General features: G+C 47.6%; 1 pseudogene; it reads left to right on the forward strand.

The window, feature by feature from the left end:
* The first annotated feature begins 18,306 nt into the window (after nucleotides 1–18,306).
* On the forward strand, nucleotides 18,307–18,456 carry LOC128778106 (U2 spliceosomal RNA; annotated as a pseudogene).
* The last annotated feature ends 597 nt before the right edge of the window (nucleotides 18,457–19,053 follow it).

Consider the following 19,053-nt stretch of genomic DNA (forward strand, 5'->3'; position numbering starts at 1 on the left):
CAACTCGGTACATTTAGCAAAAGTCATTGAATTGAGGGTGCCTGGGTGGCTCAATCAGTTGAGCCTCTGACCTCCGCTCAGGTCATGATCTCCCAGTTGGGTTCGTGAGTTTGGGCCCCAGGTCGGGCTTGCTGCTTGTCAGCGCAGAGCCCGCTTCAGATCCTCTGCCAGCCCCCCGCCCCCGTCCCTCCCCTGCTTGTGCTCTCTCTCAAAAATAAATAAAACATTGGGGCGCCTGGGTGGCTCAGTCAGTTAAGCGTCCGACTTCGTCTGGGGTCATGATCTCACGGTTCGTGAGTTCGAGCCCCGCGTCGGGCTCTGTGCTGACAGCTCAGAGCCTGGAGCCTGTTTCAGATTCTGTGTCTCCCTCTCTCTATGCCCCTCCCCAACTCATGTTCTGCCTCCCTCTGTCTCAAAAATAAATAAACATTAAAAAAATTTAAAAAAAAACATTAAAAATAAATAAGAATCATTGAATTGTACACTTAAAAACAAAGTAAAAAGACCTGGTCCAAAACAAAACAACCACAACCCAAAGAACATACAATTTATTTATCTGTTCTGCTGCTGATAGACATTTGAGTAGTTTCCAGTTTGGAGCAATTATAGATTCTGCTAATGTGGACATTCTTGTATATGTCACTTGGTGGACATCTGCACACATTTTTTGTAGGTGTATATCTAACGGTGGAATTATGCATACATTCGCCTTTGGTAAATACCGCCAAGGAATTTTCCTGGGTCTTCCCCAATTACATCTCTATCAGCAGTGTATGAAGTTGCTCTGCATCCTTGCTGACACTTGGATTATCTGTCATTTTATTTTCAGCTTTTTTGATGGGTACGTAATGGTGCCTCATTATGGTTTTAGTTTGCATGTCCCTGATGACTAATAAAATTGGACACCATTTCAAATTTGCTTTGTTTTTGTTTTTTGGCCATTTGGAAATCCTCTTCGGGAAATGCTGGTTCAAGCGTTTCTGCCCCTTTTCCCCCTTAACTAGTCTGTCATTTTCTTATTGATTTTTGTAGGACTTCTTTGTATATTCTAGATAGGAGGGTTTTTTTATCCCACCTTTTGACTTTTCACTTTTTTTGTAACAGTATTTTCTGATAAACACACATTTTTGTTTTAATGTAGTCTAATTTATCAGGGTTTTTTCCCCCCTTATGGTTAGTACTTAAAAAAAAAACTTTTTTTAACATTTATTTATTTTTGAGAGATAGAGGCAGAGCATGAGTGGGGCTGGGGGTGGGGGAGAGAGAAAGAGAGAGAGATACAGGATCCAAAGCAGGCTCCAGGCTCTGAGCTGTTTGTTAGCACAGAGCCCGACTGGGGCTCGAGCTCACAAACTGCGAGACCATAACCTGAGCTGAAGTCGGACGCTAGACTGACCGAGCCACCCAGGTGCCCCTAGTTAGTACTTTTTAATATTGCCAATTAAGAGGTCTTCTTCATCATCATGAAGATGTTTCCTGTTTTTTATTCTATTTTTTAAATGTTTGTTTGCTTGTTTATTTAGTTTGAGACAGAGAGAGAGAGAGAGAGAGAGAGAGAGAGAACGGGGAAGGGAAGAGACATGAGGGAGACAGACGATCCAAATTGAGCTCTGAGCTGACAACAGGGAGCCCGATGTAGGGCTCGAACTTACCAACCATGAGATGGTGACCTGAGCTGAAATCAAGAGTCTGACACTTAACCAACTGAGCCATCCAGGTGCCCTCCTTCTCCTCCTCCTTCTTCTCCTCCTTCTCCTCCTGCTCCTCCTTCCCCTTCCCTTTCCCCTCCCCTTCCTCCTCCCCTTCCCTTCTCCTCCTCCCCCTCCTCCTCCTCTTCCCCCTCCTCCTCTTCCTTCCCGTCCTCCCCCTCCTCCTTTTTCTTGAATCTAATGGGTATGTCCTCCAACTTTGTTTTTCTTCCTCAAATTGCTGTGGCCATTTTAGGTCTTCTGCCTCTCCATTTATATTTTAGAATCTGTATGTAATAAAAAACCATCTTGTGATTTTTTTACTGGAATTGCATTAAATCTATAGACCAAGAAGAAGGCAGAAGTGGACTTCTTTACAATATTAAATCTTCCCATCCATGATCATGGTTTATTCCTCTATTCGTTTAGCTTTTCTTTAATTTTATTTTCCAAAACATTCTGCAGTTTTCAGTGTTGAGCTCTTGTATAATTTTTATTAGATTTATCTCTAGGTTTTCAATTATCTCTGGTATTGTATAACATTTGAAAATATCAGTTACAATTTTTAGTTTCCATTTTAAAATTCAAGTATATATTTGTATGTTACTTGTTTATAGAAATATAATTAACTTTTGGGGTGCTTGGGTGGCTCAGTCGGTTAAGCGTCTGACTTCGGCTCAGGTCATGATCTCACAGTCTGTGAGTCTGAGCCCCGTGTTGGGCTCTGTGCTGACAGCTCAGAGCCTGGAGCCTGATATGGATTCTGTGTCTCCCTCTCTCTCTCTCTGCCTCTCCCCAACTTGCGCTGTCTCTCTTTCTCAAAAATAAACAGACATTAAAAAAAAAAAATAAATTAAAAAAAGAAATAGAATTAACGTTTGATTATTGACCTTGGATGCAGCAACCATGCTAAACAATACATTCAGTATTTATGTATTTTAGAATAAATAAATCAATTAGATATTAAATCATCAGTCAGTTGAAAGGACAATTCTTGGGAAGGCACCCCTCTTGAAGAGTGTCAGCCCCAAACCCACTGTGCTTCGGACACGAAGAGAGTGGCACAGAAGCCGAGACCACCGGAGGGAAAGCAGTGAGTAGGGGCCGTGCACAGTGAGGGATGTGAGGAGGTGGGAGCCACGGCTGGCCTAGGCAGACTGCAGCAGCAGCCACAGAAAAAGATCCAGACCCGAGGAGAAGCCAAGGCACCAAGATGTCAAGATGGCAGAGTGCCCGGCACAGGAAGCAGGAGGTCCCATTCCTGAGGGCGGGGGACCCCGCAATAGGATCCTTAGAGACCATCCCATCTCCTGAAGTCCTGTTTCCTGTGTGTCCCTATGACATGTCCCCATCCCAGAAGTCGTGAGCACGTCCTGTTCCTCAATGACACTGGCTCCGATGGGGCTCTTCTACTGACCCTCCAGTCGGCTTAGGAAGGTGGCTGCCTCCTCTGGTTCCATACCCCCAGGCTGGGCGAGGTAGGCTGGTGACTGGAGACCTCCTGCCTTCCCCAGACCAAGCGAGGGGACTCAGCTGCTCAAGGGAGCCCCAGGGCCTCCCTGCCCTTGCTCACTGTTCCCCACCCCGGTTGCCTGTGAGTGTTCCATGTCCCTGCCTGGGAGGTCCAGGAAATTCTTTCTGTGTTACAGATGGCCATGAATCTGTCTGTGACCTCCCTCTCCAGCTGACCTGTTCTGCAAGAATCTTCCAGAGCTCTTAGGCCAGAGGGCCACTGCGTGAGGTGGACCCCTCTGTTCTGTCCATTCCTATATTCCCATCTTCCTTAGAGAATCTCCTCTCTCTGGTCCTAACCTCCAGGGTGGGAGCCCGATCCTGCAGCTGGCATTTTCCCGAAGCTCCACTAGTCCTTTCCCCAGAAGCTCCCTCTCTCCACCCCATGCTTCAGGGGGTCTTGAACATCGGGTGACGTGGGGAAAGGTTTCGTGGAGCCCCAAAAGAGCAAGATAGAGCTGAGCTCGGAGGACAGAGCGCTGGCCGGCACTGAAACTCTCCCCGAGCCCAATTTCCATGTGAATAGTAGCCATTGTTAACTCTGCCCCACTCCCTTCTCCTGTGGATGCATTTATTTCATCTTCACAAAAGTCCTCTGAGCTGGGTGCTCTTGTTTTCCCCATTTTGCAGAGAAGGAAACAGGCGCCAAAGGGTTAGGTTGCTTGCCGAGGTCCACAGCTGTAAGTGATAGAGCCAGGATTCAAGCCTAAGCAGCTTGATTCCAAAATGCGGGCTCTCATCGCACACATTCCGCTCCGCTGCCTTCCGCAGTCCTTGGGCGAGATCCCACCTCTGAGCTTTATGTCATGCTGTTCCCTCCTACTGCAATGCCCTTCCTCCCTTCTCCACCTTACAAAATGCATCCTTCCAGGTGGATACGAGCGCTTCCCCTCTATGCTCCCCTCCCTGCACCAGGCAGAGTTCCATGGCATCCTTCTCTGGGCCACCAGGCTGCCCCTTCTTTCCACCTTGGCGTGGACACGCCATGCTGTCTTTGCCCACTGATGACGTCACTCTACATCGAGCCATGAACGTTTCCAAGCAGGCCCTGGGGCTCGTCCAGCATGGTGTCGCCAGCCTCAAGCACACAGCAGACTTATCCCAGAGCTGTTCGGTGCTCCAGATGAGGGTTGCCTCAGCCTCTGACTTTCTGTGGGACTCCGGATAAATCACTGCTCTTCCCTCACCTCAGTTTCCCCAACTCGGCCATTCCCAGGAGTGAAAGTTTTCCCTAATTGTTCCTCAGCTGCTGAAAGCCCCATCTCTCCCTGCCAGGGAAATCACCTGGGGACTTACCCTCCACAGACCACTCTCTGGGGAAAGACTGGTTGCTGCTGGTTGGGCCAGCCTGATGTGCTGGGATTTCAAGCTGGACTGGGACTGTCCTGAAGGAACATCTGAGTCACCTTCCTGTCTGAGGAAGGAGTTTGGCTGCTCTCCCTGGGATGGCGAAGGGCCAGGAATGATCCTGAGCCCTCCGTCCAAACTCTACTCTTCTTGCCCAGGCCCGGGGAGGAGGGTCGGCCAGTGACAACACCCCACTGAAAATCATAATTGTTATGAAGTGTTATATGCGGCCCCCGCCCCCATTCATTCACAGTGCTGCGCGTTCCCAAGCCAGGGCAGCAGGGCGGCGGGGTGGTTAGGACAGTAGGTTGGGATCAGGCCAGAGCTCCAGCTCCAGGGCTGCCCTTCCTTCACCCCTCGGAGCCTCAGTCTCCCCATCTGTCAAGTGGGACAAGAGCGCCTTTCCTCATGGGTCGCTGTGAAGAATACACATGTGAGGCACACGGTGCCTGAACTGTACTTATTCCTCGGTACCTGGCTTTGACGGTGGCATAGGTGAGATCTGTAAGCAACTTGGAGGCAACCAGCAGGCGTTCTATTTACCTCCGTGTCCCCAACATCCAGCACAGGACAAATACCCAAAAGGCCTAAGGAAATGGTTCACTTTCGGCTCTGCCCCAGTGGCTGTGTGTTTTTGGACAATCTGCTTTCCCTCTCTGGGCTCAGCCTCTTCGGGGGTTGATGTGAAGTAGCCTAAGCTTACACTTTAATATCAAGGCCCAAGGGAGCGATAGGTCACCTTAGGGACCCAAAGTCGGCAGAGCTGGCCAGGTATGATTTCTGTCCCCAACACTAACTAGCTGTGTGACATAAGGGAAGTTTTTTGATCTCTTGAAACCTCAGTTTCTTTATCTGTAAAATGTGTCCAGATTCTCCCTTCTCCTCAGTATTGTTCTGAGACTCTGTCACATGAAGAATGCTTGGCATAGACCCAGAACACTGTAAGTACTCAAATTAATTAAAGATAGTTTGAGAGCAAGGGGGAAAGTGGGGGCAGAGGGAGGGTGGTTGTAAAGCATGTGTGTGGGAGCCCAGAAGAGGGAGAAACACACTCTGGCTGTTGAGGCATAGAGAGGACCTCCTTGGAGAAGATTGGCCTGGAGGCCCAGAGAGGGAAGGCGACTTGCTCAACGCCACACAGCTATTGCGACATAGCTGAAACAGGCTCAGCAGATTTGGCCCCAGTTTGGGCCGGAAGATTAGCAATCCATGAGGGGGGCAGGCACTGGCTCTCAGATGACCCCCTAGGGAAAGCAGGGGTTTCTCTTTTCCATTTTGTACTTGAGAAGCTCTGATTTCCTCTCCCCCTTCTGAGACGCCACGGTTTCCTAAAACAAACAAATAAATCTTGGTCTGTTTTATCTCATTTGATGAATGATTTGTTTTAAATAATATGTCTGAGCAGGGACAGTTTTTTCCTGCCGATTTCACCCTCTAACTTGAGGAATGAGCTTCAGAATGTGAGATAAGACTGGGTTCTAGACCTCTCTGGGCCTCAGTCTCCCCTTGTGTCAAATGACCTGATCTACAGGTATTCATGTACTCTTGTAAACCATGTACTCTTGGGGAGTCTGGCTGGCTTAATCGGTGGAACACGTGACTCTTGATCTTGGAGTTGTGAGTTCAAGCCCCACGTTGGGTGTAGAGATTACTTAAAAGTAAATTCTTTGAAAAAAAAAAAAAAACCCAAAACCCAAAACCATGCACTCTTCCAGGCCACTGAAATCTATTGTAAAATGGGGGGCTAAAAGGAACAGAGCAGTGTGCAGAGAAGACTGCAGCATTAGGAAGGGCAGGAGAAATTACCTATATATATATCTGCTTACGTATGCAGAAAATTCCCTCCGGGCTGCATGAGGAATTAGTCACAGCAGTTGCTTCTGGGGAAGGAAACGGGTCAGGGATGGAGGAGAATTGTTCACTGTTTATTTTTTTTTAAGTTTGTTTTGAGAGAGAGGGAGAGAGAGAACTAGCGGGGGAGAGGCAGAGACAGAAAAGAGCCCGATGCAAGGCTCAAATTCATGAACTGCGAGATCATGACCTGAGCGAAGTTGGACACTTAATTGACAGAGCCACCCAGGCGCCCTTCACTGTTTATTCTTTTGTACCTTTTTTTCCTAAAGTTTCTTTCTTTCTTCTTTCTTTCTTTCTTTCCTCCTTCCTCCCCCCTCCTTTCTTTCTTTCTTTCTTTCTTTCTTTCTTTCTTTCTTTCTTTCCTCCTTCCTCCCTCCCTCCCTCCTTTCTTTCTTTCTTTCTTTCTTTCTTTCTTCCTCCCTCCCTCCCTCCCTCCCTCCTTTCTTTCTTTCTTTCTTTCTTTCTTTCTTTCTTTCTTTCTTTCCTCCTTCCTCCCTCCCTCCTTTCTTTCTTTCTTTCTTTCTTTCTTTCTTTCTTTCTTTCTTTCTTTCTTCCTCCTTCCCTCCCTCCCTCCCTCCTTTCTTTCTTTCTTTCTTTCTTTCTTTCTTTCTTTCTTTCTTTCTTTCTTTTCTTTCTTTCTTTCTTTCTTTCTTTTCTTCTCTAGAGAGCCCCCGGGATCGGGAGGGGCAGAAAGACAGAATCCCAAGCAGGCTCCATGCCAACAGCGTGGCTCGATCCCACAAGCTGTGAGACCGTGACCTGAGCCGAGATCAAGAGTCGGATGCTTAACCGACCAAGCCACCCGGGCGCCCCTCTTTTGTACCTTTTAAAATAAGGTCGGCCACTTTGGCTGCGCCATTGCCCAGGCTTTCTTATTACATTTGTGGCTAGTCTGTGGGTCTACAGCTTTACCCAACCAGTAACGAGACCTCAGACTAGCTGTGATATCTGCCTCCCCCATGGTATGACTGAGATCACTATTGTTTTTGACAATGTCTCAGGGCATGGAATTTTCTGCATTTGCTCCAAATAATGGCACCCCTTTCCCACCGCTTTGATAGACCTTCTACACCATCGGGCTGAGGGGAAGAGAGACAGGGCTGCAGACTCAGACTGAACACTATAGACTCATGGTTCAAGAGATTTTCTTGAGTAAACATTTCTCAATTTTTTTTTTTTTAGTTTATTTATTTTGAGAGGGGGAGGGCAGAGAGAAAGGGAGAGAGAGAGACTCCCCAGCAGGCTCTGTGCTGTCAGCACAGAGCCCGACACAGGGCTCAATCCCAGGAACCGCGAGATCCCGACCTGAGCCAAGATCAGGAATTAGACGCTTAAATGACGGAGCCACCCAAGCACCTCTCTCAATTTCTTGAGTGTTGTATTAGTTTTCTATTGCTGCTATAAGAAATAATCACCAACTTAGGGCTGAAAATAATACAAATTGATTGTCTTCCAGTGCTATGGGTCAGAAATCCAAACTGGGTCTCACTGGGCTAAAATCAAGGTGCTGGAGGGCTGGATTCCTTCTGGAGGCTCTAGAGGAGGATGTTTGCTTGCCTTTTCCAGCTCCTAGAGGCTGCCCGAATTCCTTGGCTAGAGTCCCCCTTCCACCTTCAAAGCCAGCCACGACCAGTCAAATCTGTCTCACACTGCCTCCCTCTTGCACAGTTAAGGAACCCTTGTGATTACCCCGGGTCCACCCAGTTAACGCAGGATAATCTCTTTATTGTCTGGCTGTCTGATTAACACCCTTATTCTCATCTGTGACCTTAATTCCCCCTTGCGTGGAACAGCATCCTCACCGGGTCCAGGGATTAGGATGTGGCATCTCTGGGAGGTCATTAATCTGCCTACTGCAGATGGTTTGGATCAGCTTCCAGTTTGCAAATGTTCTTTAAAAAAAAAACAAACAGTTTTTTTTAATGTTTATTTTTGAGAGAGACAGAGGGCAAATGGGGGAGGGGCAGAGAGAGAGGGAGACACGGAATCCGAAGCAGGCTCCAGGCTCCGAGCTGTCAGCACAGAGCCCGGACGCGGGGCTTAAACCCACAAACTGCAAGCTCATGACCTGAGTTGAAGTCGGACACTTAACCAACTGAGTCACCCGGGTGCCCCAACCATTTGGCACAGTTTTATCATTGTTGTTTGGTAGGGAGTGTTTTCAGAGTTCCTTGGTCATTGCAGAAGTCCCAGCCGTATATAAATTCTTATAATGAAATACCAGATAGGAATCAGAAAAATGAACGGAGTCTCTTCCCTTGAGAGACTAGGGGTTGGAAGAGGTCATGAGGGGGCTTCTAGGTGCTAATAGTCTTCTAATTTATTTGTTACCTTTTGTTTTGAAGTGATTTCAGATTCACGGCAATCCCACAAAAATAGTATGATGAAGTCGTGGCTTCCCAGCACCCTGAGTCACTGTTAACATTTTGTCACATTTCTTTTTTTGATCATTCTCTCTTTCCAGATAAGGGGTCCAGGCCCATGTAGCAGAGACAGCATCCCGAGAGCAGCCACGCCCTGGAGCTCAGAATAGAAGAAATGCAAGGAGAGTGTCCCTTTTCTTTGTGGGTGGTCCTGGAGGATCCTTTCCTCAAGACATATTCTTCTCGGTCGTCCTCCTGCCCGAAGGCTCCTGGGGATTCCAGGTGCCCTTAGCTCCTCCTACGTCTCTGTTGTCCTCCCTCTGTACCCAGATCACTGGGCATCAGGGCAAACAAGTGACATGCAAATGAAGGTTAAGAGCCACTATGGAAAGAACCTTGAATTTGGGGATGTACTTCCATGGATTTTCTCCTCTCCTCCTTCCACATCATTCCTCACCCTCTTCTACTTTGTTCCCTGGAAGGTATCATCTCCTCTTTTCGTTCCAGCCACCACCTCTTTAAAAAAAATTTATTTTTAAACCTTTTATTTTTGAGAAAGAGAGAGAGAGAGGCAGAGGAACAGAGGGAAAAGGAGACACAGAATCCAAAGCAGGCTACAGGTTCTGAGCTGTCAGCACAGAGCCCGAAGCGGGGCTCGAACCCACAACCTGTGAGATCATGACCCGAGTTGAAGTCGGACGCTTAACCGACTGAGCCACCCAGGCAGCCCACCAGCTGCCACCACTTGTTTGGGGATCGCAAACTGGGATTTCCCTGGGCCAGGCATGTCGCCTCTCCAGCTCAGCCTTTCCCCGTCTGTGAAATGGGCAATGGCCACCCATTTCAACCCCAAAGGGCTATGGTGAGGATCATAGGGAGCAGAGAATGAACAAGTAAGTCTTTGGTCTTGAAACAATCTGGCAGCGCGAGCATTACTAATCCCCATTTCACAGGACTTGAACCTGAGCCCAAGGGGCATGAGGCTTTTTCAGCCAAGCTCTCACTGCCAGGCAGTGGCAGAGCTGAGTCAGAGTCAGGATCTCTGAAACTTTGGGGTGTAGCCACAGTAGACCCGTTCTGCAAGTTTTAAGGTGTCTCTTGTTTTATGGAATACTGAAAGCCCAAACCGGATGCCCCAAAACATATCAAAATGGAGGAAGGGATAGACAGAACGTGCAGGACTGCTGGCTTTTCTAAGAGGAAGAAAGCAATTGCGGTTTTACAAGGGGGTTTGCTCTCTGATTCCAGGCCAGAGCCAGTGCTCGGCTCAGAATAAGGTGCTGGAGGATAAATCACCTTCTCCTCGCCCGGCCACCGCTCCTTGCAGAACTTTGATAGCTCATTATTTGCAAAGACTGGTTGGCTCATCCTCAAACCTGTTTCCTCTTCTTCTTGGGCACTCAGCCAGATTTTGTTTCCCAGCCTCCCTTGCGGTCAGGTGAAGCCACCTGACCGGGTCTAAATTCTGGTCAGTGGGATGTGAGCAGAGCCGACGTGCCAGCCCTCAGGCCTGGACCGGAAAAGCTCTCCTGCTTCACGTTCTGTTCCGTCTGCCCATCCTTGGCTTCATGCGGATGAACGCAGTGACCTGTTGACAAGAGCAGAGCCACAGATGGAAGGGCCCTGGGCCCTCGAATCACCACTTGCAGAAAAGCTGCCCACCAATCGGGAGCACCCATTTTGGACCCTATGTGGTGGGAAATAAACATCTATCATGATTGAGCCCTTATTTAGTTGGAGTCTTATTTGTTACAGCATCTGGTGTTACATTTTCTAGCACGTTAGCTTACCTGCTTCCAATGGTCTTTTTTTTTTTTTTAAGCTACAACAGAACGTATATCCTTCGTGTGTTTAACAATTTCTCCATCTCACATTAACTGAAAATATTTTCCTAAACCTCTCTCTGTACTTTAGAAATACAATGGCGCCAATGTTTCATCCCCCATCCTTCTCCCTGGGGTGGGTCTTCCTTTCGTGAATCTGCCATCACAGAGAATTCCCAGGGGATCTTCAGAATCGGAATTGGGATGCCGAGATTGGAGGAGGGGAACTGGAGGTAGCAGGTGTAGACTCTGCTTCTGAGTTTTGCTGTAAATTGCAGTGTCTGAACGTGACGTTGGGTCAAGACACTGTTTTCTTTTTTTATTTTTTTTATTTTTTTATTTATTTATTTTTTTATTTATTTTTGGGACAGAGAGAGACAGAGCATGAACGGGGGAGGGGCAGTGAGAGAGGGAGACACAGAATCGGAAACAGGCTCCAGGCTCCGAGCCCTCAGCCCAGAGCCCGACGCGGGGCTCGAACTCACGGACCGCGAGATCGTGACCTGAGCTGAAGTCGGACGCTCAACCGACTGCGCCACCCAGGCGCCCCAAGACACTGTTTTCTTAAGACAGGAGAAATAACAGTATGGTACATGCAGCTGAGGTGCTCCAGAAGAGAGGGGAAACTGATGCTGCCAGGAAGAAATGGGAAAATGGACAGTGATGTCCTTGAGTAGGAGAGGGGATTAGCCAAGCAAGGGAGATGCATGGCGGTGGGCAGATGCCGCGGCTGATAACTTCTGATAACTTTTCTTGGGGAAATCAGAATCAGGGTCATCAGCTGAGAGTGAAGACTGAGGAGGAAGGGTTGAAGGTTTGAGTGGAGGGAAGAGAGAATGAAATGATTCGGGGGCAGAGGGAGGGAGGGTGAAGGAGCCAGGGAAATGTGGTAGGACTGTTGGGCAGCACCAAAGGACCACGGGAGACTGGTGATCTTGAATGGACAGTTGGAATGACTTCGTACTTCTCTCCAGCCATGTCCATCTGCACTGGTGCAGGTGCACTGAATGGAGCGCTGGGTTTCACTCCAGTCGTAGTTGTGCCAGGAGGCAGCAAGGAGATTGGGAGTTGAAGTTATTTGGGCAAGAGAGCTGAGGGCATAGGCAAACGATGTTTGCAATGAAAGACTGGAAGTTGGACTCAGTAAGGAGAGAAGTAAGGACCGGAGCAGGGAGCAAGAGACAAGGAAAGGGGACGGGATTGGTCTGGGAGGGGTGGAAGGATTGTTGGAACTGGATACTCAAAGTCAGTAAACTGGACTGATAGACGGTGGTGGTTGGTGAGAAGTGTCTGAAATCGAGATTACGCCCAGTGCAGTTATGGGTTATGATGTGGTCAAGGGTATGACCTTGGGAGTGAGGGGCTGAGGTGGGTGGAAGATAAGTTCATCGGAGTAGAGGAGATCATGGAGCCGAGAAGGTGGTTGTCGAAATCACCAGTATTGGGACAGAATCACATTGGAGAGAATGACTACGATCCGGGAGCTACAACTGTCAGCAAGTGGGGGTGGAGAGGGCTGCGACCAGAAATGGTAAGGGGCGGTAAAGTCTGGCGACATCCATTTCAAAGAATCTAGGGGCTTCAAGGAGGAGAGAAGAAGAATGGCTAGCTTGGAAGTAGATTTGGAGAGCAAGGAGGATGCTTATCCCAGCCTTGGCCCCATGGTGAGAACAGCCACTGCTAAGAAGCCTGCAGGGAAAGCAGGTTCCTCAGAGGAGAACCAAGTTTAGGAAAAAAAAAAAAGCAAAAAGATGAAGGGAACCGGAAGACCCAGACAAGGATGTCCATTCATTACAGAACTCTTAGTATTAGTGATCATCTGGAAACAACCTAAATGTCCATTGCCAGGGGAGTGGATAAATAAATAATAGATCCATCCAAAATAAAATTTGCTACACACAACAGTGAAAGCAAATGTGCTAGATCCATGTGGATCAAAATGGAAAAGAAGTTTACAAACATGAACTTGAGTGAAATAAGCAAGTTGCGAAAGGTTACTTATGTAAGGTACACAAAACAATACCGTCTTTACTTATAAAGCTATAAAAGGATACTGACATCCTTGGGAGCGCCCCCCAGCAGCTTCAGTGTGGCGGTTTGTGGTTACACTTGGAAAGCAAGGGAGGGGAAATGGATGGGCGTAGGGTAAGGTAGCTTTGGTTGTACTGCAAATATTTTACTTCTTCATGAAGAAAGAGAGAGAAATGAACCAAAATACAAACCAAAAGATAGCAAAGTATCAACTCCCATTAAATCTAGATTGTGGGTCCCAAGATTTATTTTACTTTTCTGTATGTTTGAAAGATCTTATGTGAAAATTTAAAAGATTAAAAAAAAAACGGAGGCCGTAAGGGCGGTAGGGTGGTAATCGCGGGCGGTAATCACGGGCGGTAATCAAGACGGTGTAGTACTGGCCTAAGGATAGATAGGAAGTTCAAGAGACTAGAACTGAGAGTCCAGAAATTACTGCATACAAGTGACTTTTGACAAGGTGCCAAAACAATTACAAGAGGGGGAGAGAGAATCCCAAGCGGGCTTCACACAGTCGGCTCGGAGCCCGACGCAAGGCTCAATCCCGTGACCTGCAAGATGATGCCCTGAGCTGAAATCAAGAGATGCTCAATCAACCGATCCACCCAGGTGCCCCAACGGTGCCAAGACAATAAAGTGGGGGAAACCATAGTCTTTCCAACCAGTGACGCTGGCACAGCTGCAAAAGAATGAAGTTGGACCCCTACCTCCCATCATATACAAAGGTTAACTCAAAATAGATCTAAGACCAAAATGAAAGAGGTAAGAATATAAACTCTTAGAAGAAAACATAAGGATAAGTCTTCATACCCTTGGATACGGCAATGGTTTCTTAGAGATGACGCCTAAAGCACAAATAATCCAAGAAACAGTAGATACATTGGATGTCATCACAATTACACACTTCGGTGCTCCAAAGGACCCTATCAGTGAAGTGAAAAGACAAGCCAAAGAATGGGAGACAATAAGGATCTAGGATCAGGAAACACGAAGAACGGTTACAGCCCAAGACCAAAAAGACAAACGATCCAATTTAAACATCAGTAAAGGATGGGGGCACTTGGCTGGCTCGGTCAGAAGAGAATGTGACTCTTGGTCCCGGGGTTGTGAGTGTGAGCCCCATGTTGGGGGTGGAGTTCACTTGAAAATAAAATACTAAAAAAAAGAAAAGGGCAAAGGACATGAATAGACATTCCAGAGAAGACATACAAATGGCGAACTCGCACATGATAAGACGCTCAGCATCATTAGTCATTAGGAAAACATACATCAAAACCACGATGATGTATCACTCCACACCCACTAGGGGGGCTGTAATCAAAAGGGCAGACAATAACAAGGGTTGGCATGGGAGTGGAATAACTGGAGCCTCAGGCATTGCCGGAAGGAATCTAATATGGAAGAGCCTCCTTGGAAACCGTCTGGTGGGTCCTCTAAGAGTTCAACATAGAATTATCATATGACACCCCAATTCCACTCCTCCTTACACACCCCAAAGAGCTGAAAATACACGCTCACGCGAAAACTCGGACACACCGTTCACAGCAGCATGGTTCACGATAGCCAAAACTTGGGAACAACCCAAACGTCCGCTAATGGGTGAATGGATGAACAGAAGACGGTAGGTCCACAAGAAGATATTATTCAGTCATAAAAAAGAATGAGGTAGCGATACAAGCGACAGCACGGGTGAACCTTGAGAAGTCAGGCTAAGAAAGAAGCCAGACGCAAAACGCCACGTGTTTCGAGGTTTCCTCTCTGTGAAGTGCCTGCAAAAGACAAACGCGTAGAGACAGAGAATAAATGAGTGGTTATCAGGCGTTGGGGACAGGGGACACTGGAGAGTGACTGCTCATGGATTCAGTGCTTCTTTCTGGGGTAATGAAGACGTTTTGGAATTAAATAGTGAAGGTGGTTACACACCTTGTGAATATCTTTAGAGCCACGGAAGTAGATGCCCTTTTAAAGGGTGACTTTTATAGTACGTGAATAGCATCTTAACAAAAATACCAAACCTAGGATCGAATCCAGACTCCCTCATGTGGTCCCAGCAGATGGCTTCCGGTCTCTGAGCCTCGGTTCCTCATCCGAGGCGTTGGTAACTCAGGCTGCACCCGGCTGAGACAAACTCCATGCGCAGCTTGCGACGGTCCCTGGTGCTTCTGTGCCTAATCTGACCACGGCTGCAGACGGTGAGCGGTTAGAGTGCAGCTGGGCTCTGGTGTCAGACCCGAGCGCAAATTCAAGCCCCACCACTCGCTGGCTCTGACTGTCTCTGTCCTTATGTGACCTTAATCTCTGTTTCCTTAACTGAGAAGGGGGGATGCCAACAGCGGCCCCTTCTAAGTGTGGTTGAAGGGAGACAAGGAGACAGTGAATGTAAGGTACAAGACCCAGTACACCTGGGACTCAGGAAGCAACATTCGGTGGGGGGGGACCACCATCATCACCGTCTTAGCGGCCCCAAGTCTTTTACTTCTTCCTCCCCACCCCTCTCTGTCCATATCAGGATTTCCCACTTGCCTCATCATCTGTTTGTCTGGCCCAGGTGGTGGCCTGGACCTTCAAAGACCCTGCCTCCTGGTTGGGCTCTTGACTGACTCCCTTTGCCCACAAGCGCCCAGAACTGCCAGCGCACTGCCCCGTGCCTCAGTTAGACGTGCCCATCCTTCCTTCCGGCTCCGGGGAAAACTGAGGCGCTGATCTTCACCCAGCCAAGTTGGGGGGATGGCAGGATGCCCCCCATGAGGCTACAGGGCGGGGTGGGGCCCACAGCCACTCCAAAATCAGGGACCTGGTGATTTCTCACAGCCCCACGTGGAGCCCCCTCCTGGGCCACCCCCCACTCCTGCTTTTGCTAGAAAGGGGAAGCTCCCAGGCAGCGGTTCGAGGCAGGGACTTTCTCTTCGCATCTCAGTGGAAACCAAAGCCCGGTCAGCCTACTTCTAGGAATCCATCCGCCAGATGCATTCCCCTTTGTAAGCTTTGTAAGCCAAAATTTATTTTGGCATTTTTTTTTTATGTAAGTGAAAAAGACTGGAAAAACCCAAAATGTCCATCAATAGAAGACTGGCCATATACATTTTGGTATATCCATACAGTGGGAAAGCACACAGCCATTGGAAAGAACGATGTACCTGATGAACTGCAGGGCACTGCTTCCAAGATGCATTTCGGGTGCGAAAGACACTGTGCAGAACAGTCTTTTCGTATTTACTGTACCTGCCTGCCCTCCCGCCCTCCTTTCCTCTCTTCCATTACTTTCAAAGAAATGCTTTCATATATGTGCTTGCATATACATGCAGTATTTCCTTTTTTTTAATTTTTGTTTTGAATGTTTATTTATTTTTGAAGGAGAGAAAGACAGAGTGTGAGCAGGAGAGGAACAGAGAGAAAGGGAGATACAGAGTCCAAAGTGGGCTCCAGGCTCTGAGCTGTCAACACAGAGCCCGACCTGGGGCTCAGGCTCACAAGCCGTGAGATCATGACCTGGGTGAGCCAAAGTCTGATGCTTAACTGACTGAGCCACCCAGGCACCCCACATGCAGTATTTCTGAGGGACCAACAAGAAATCATTCAATGTGTTTTTCTCTGAGGGAAACAAAACCCAGAGAGGGGGTGGTAGGCAGAGGTGGGAGAATTACTTCTCAGTCTATCCTTTTTGTGCTGCATAAATTAAAAATGGTCTCCTTTTTAAAAGTATCTTTTAAGTTTATTAAAAAAATTTTTTTAATGTTTATTTTTGAGAAAGGGAGAGACACAGAGTGTGAGCAGGCGAGGGGCAGAGAGAGAGGGAGACACAGAATCCAAAGCAGGCTGCAGGCTCTGAGCTATCAGCACAGTTTATTTCTTTATTTATGTAGGAAGAGAGAGAGAGAGGGAGAATGAACAGGGGGAGGGGCAGAGAGAGAAGGAGGCAGAGGATCTGAGTGGGCTCTGTGTTGACAGCAGAGAGCCTGACATGGGGCTTGAACTCACCAACTGTGAGATCATGACCCGAGCTGAAGTCAGAGGCTTAACTGACTGAGCCACTCAGGCACCCCCCAAAATGGTATCTTTTTGAGTAACTCAATCATGTACATGGAAAAAAAATGTCCAATCCTACAAAAGGATATTTGGTGGAAAGTCAAGTCTCCCCTCCGTTGAACACCCACCCATACATACCCACTAACCCGCTCTTGCCCCAGGGGTCAACCCATGGGGTCTAAACTAGGTATTTATGCAAATGCACATTTGTATGTAATTACATAAACTTTTATTGTGGTAAAATAAGCATAACATAAAAATTCCCATTTTAACCATTTCAGGTGCACAGTTCCGTGGCACTAAGTACACTCACGTGGTTGTGCCATCACGGCCACCATCCATCTCCAGAACTTCTCTGCCTCCCCACCAGCGCTGTCCTATCAAACATCCCATCCCCGCCCCTCCACAGCCCCTGGCACCCACCATGCCACTTTCTGTCTCTGTGAAGTTGACTACCTCTCGGTACCTCATACAAGTGGAATCATCACGGCATTTGTCTTTTTTTTTTTTTTTTAATTTTTATTTATTTCTAGGCAGAGTGCAAACGGGGGAGGGGCAGAGAGTGGGAGACACAGAATCGGAAGCAGGCTCCAGGCTCTGAGCTGTCAGCACAGAGCCCGATGCGGGGCTCGAACTCACAAACCATGAGATCGTGACCTGAGCCGAAGCTGGGTGCTTAACCGACTGAGCCACCCAGGCGCCCCATCTCCTTCCTTTTTTTTTTTTTTTTTTTAATATTTATTTATTTATTTTGAGAGGAAGAGAGAGAGCGCGTGCGCGATCTCGAATGGGGGAGGGGCAGGGAGGGAGGGACAATGCCAAGCAGGCTCCGTGCTACCAGTGCAGAGCTGGACTCCGGACTCGATCTCATGAACTGTGAGATCATGACCGGAGTCAAAATCAAGAGTTGGACACTTAACTGACTGAGCCAGTCAGGTGCCCCAGAATTTCCTTCCTTTTTAAGGCTGAATGAGATTCTGTTATGTGTACATACCACACTTTGTTTATCTGTTCGCTTGTCGGTGGACATTTGAGTTGTTTCCACCTTCATGTATTTTTTAATAACCAAAAATTAACTTAAACAAAGGAAGTTTAGCGAGAGGATCTGATCTGGGAGCTTTTCAGAGCCAGCTCAGAAGGCTAGGGGCAGCATCAGCCGCCCCCTAGGAGGAGAGAAAATGTCCCCTTCATGGGCAACCGCTGGTGATTCCCACCTTCAGCCCTGAGAGGAACTCCCCTTTCCTTTCTTTGAAAGTTGGTCCCCTGAGCCCTGCCTGGGAACTCAGGGCTCCTTGAACGCTGTACCTGCCTCGGCTCCTGCTCCAGGGAGGCCAAGGGCACTGGGGGAGCAGAGGCTGGCTGGCTGCAGGTGTGGCTCACCTTCCTTCCCAGCCACAGGCAAATGGGGTGATGGGGTGGCAGAGGCTGAGCCAGCAGGAAGGGCTTGGGGCCCTGCTGAGTCCCTGGGGATGCAGGTGCTCTCCAGGGGGAGCCCCTGTGCCCACCCATGGAGGGGCCTCAGTGCTGGAGGGCCCCATGTCAGAAAACCCCAGATTCAGATGAAGAACCACCAGACCGGTTCTCTGCCTGTTACTTGCAATTTTCCAATGACGGCTAAGTTTTCACGCGATGACTACCACATTTAAAAAACATTTCTTCTTAATCGCTTCTCGGCCTTTTGGCTAAGATCAAGTGTAGTAAAAAACATTTCTTCTTTTCTCCTCATGTTTTTAAAGGGACACTTACATGCTTGGGAATTTTGTAGTTCAATGATCACTAGCCCATCCACTACCTAGCTGTTGTTAATATTGTGCTATATTCACTTTGTCTCTCTCTTTCTATCTCTGGGATATCAATATGCATATATAAATACATAGACATACACAATCATATATATATGTGTACACACACACATATACATACACATACATATATAAGCATACACACACGTACCCTTATACACATACATCTGCATATACAAACACACATATATGCATACATAGAACACGCATATATGCAATATGTATACATGCACACACATGTATTGCACATGCACATGCATATATACACACGTTTACTCATATATCTATATATACACCCACATCTATATATACACATAAACGTACACACACACATACACACACACACACATATATATTTCCCCTGAACAAGAACTCTTCAAAAGTAAGGTCATCACGATCTTCACCCCCAAATACTTTAGTGAGCATCTCTTTTTTTTTTTTTTTAACTTTTATTATGATTAGTTACATATTTATCTCTTGAGAGCTAAATTTTATTTTATTTTATTTTTTTTAATGTTTATTTATTTTTGAGACAGAGAGAGAAACAGCATGAGCAGGGAAGGGGCAGAGAGAGCGAGGGAGACACAGAATGTGAAGCAGGCTCCAG

This window comes from Panthera pardus, unplaced genomic scaffold (assembly GCF_024362965.1).
Source record: "Panthera pardus isolate Hobbes unplaced genomic scaffold, ASM2436296v1 HiC_scaffold_18, whole genome shotgun sequence".
NCBI lineage: Eukaryota > Metazoa > Chordata > Mammalia > Carnivora > Felidae > Panthera > Panthera pardus.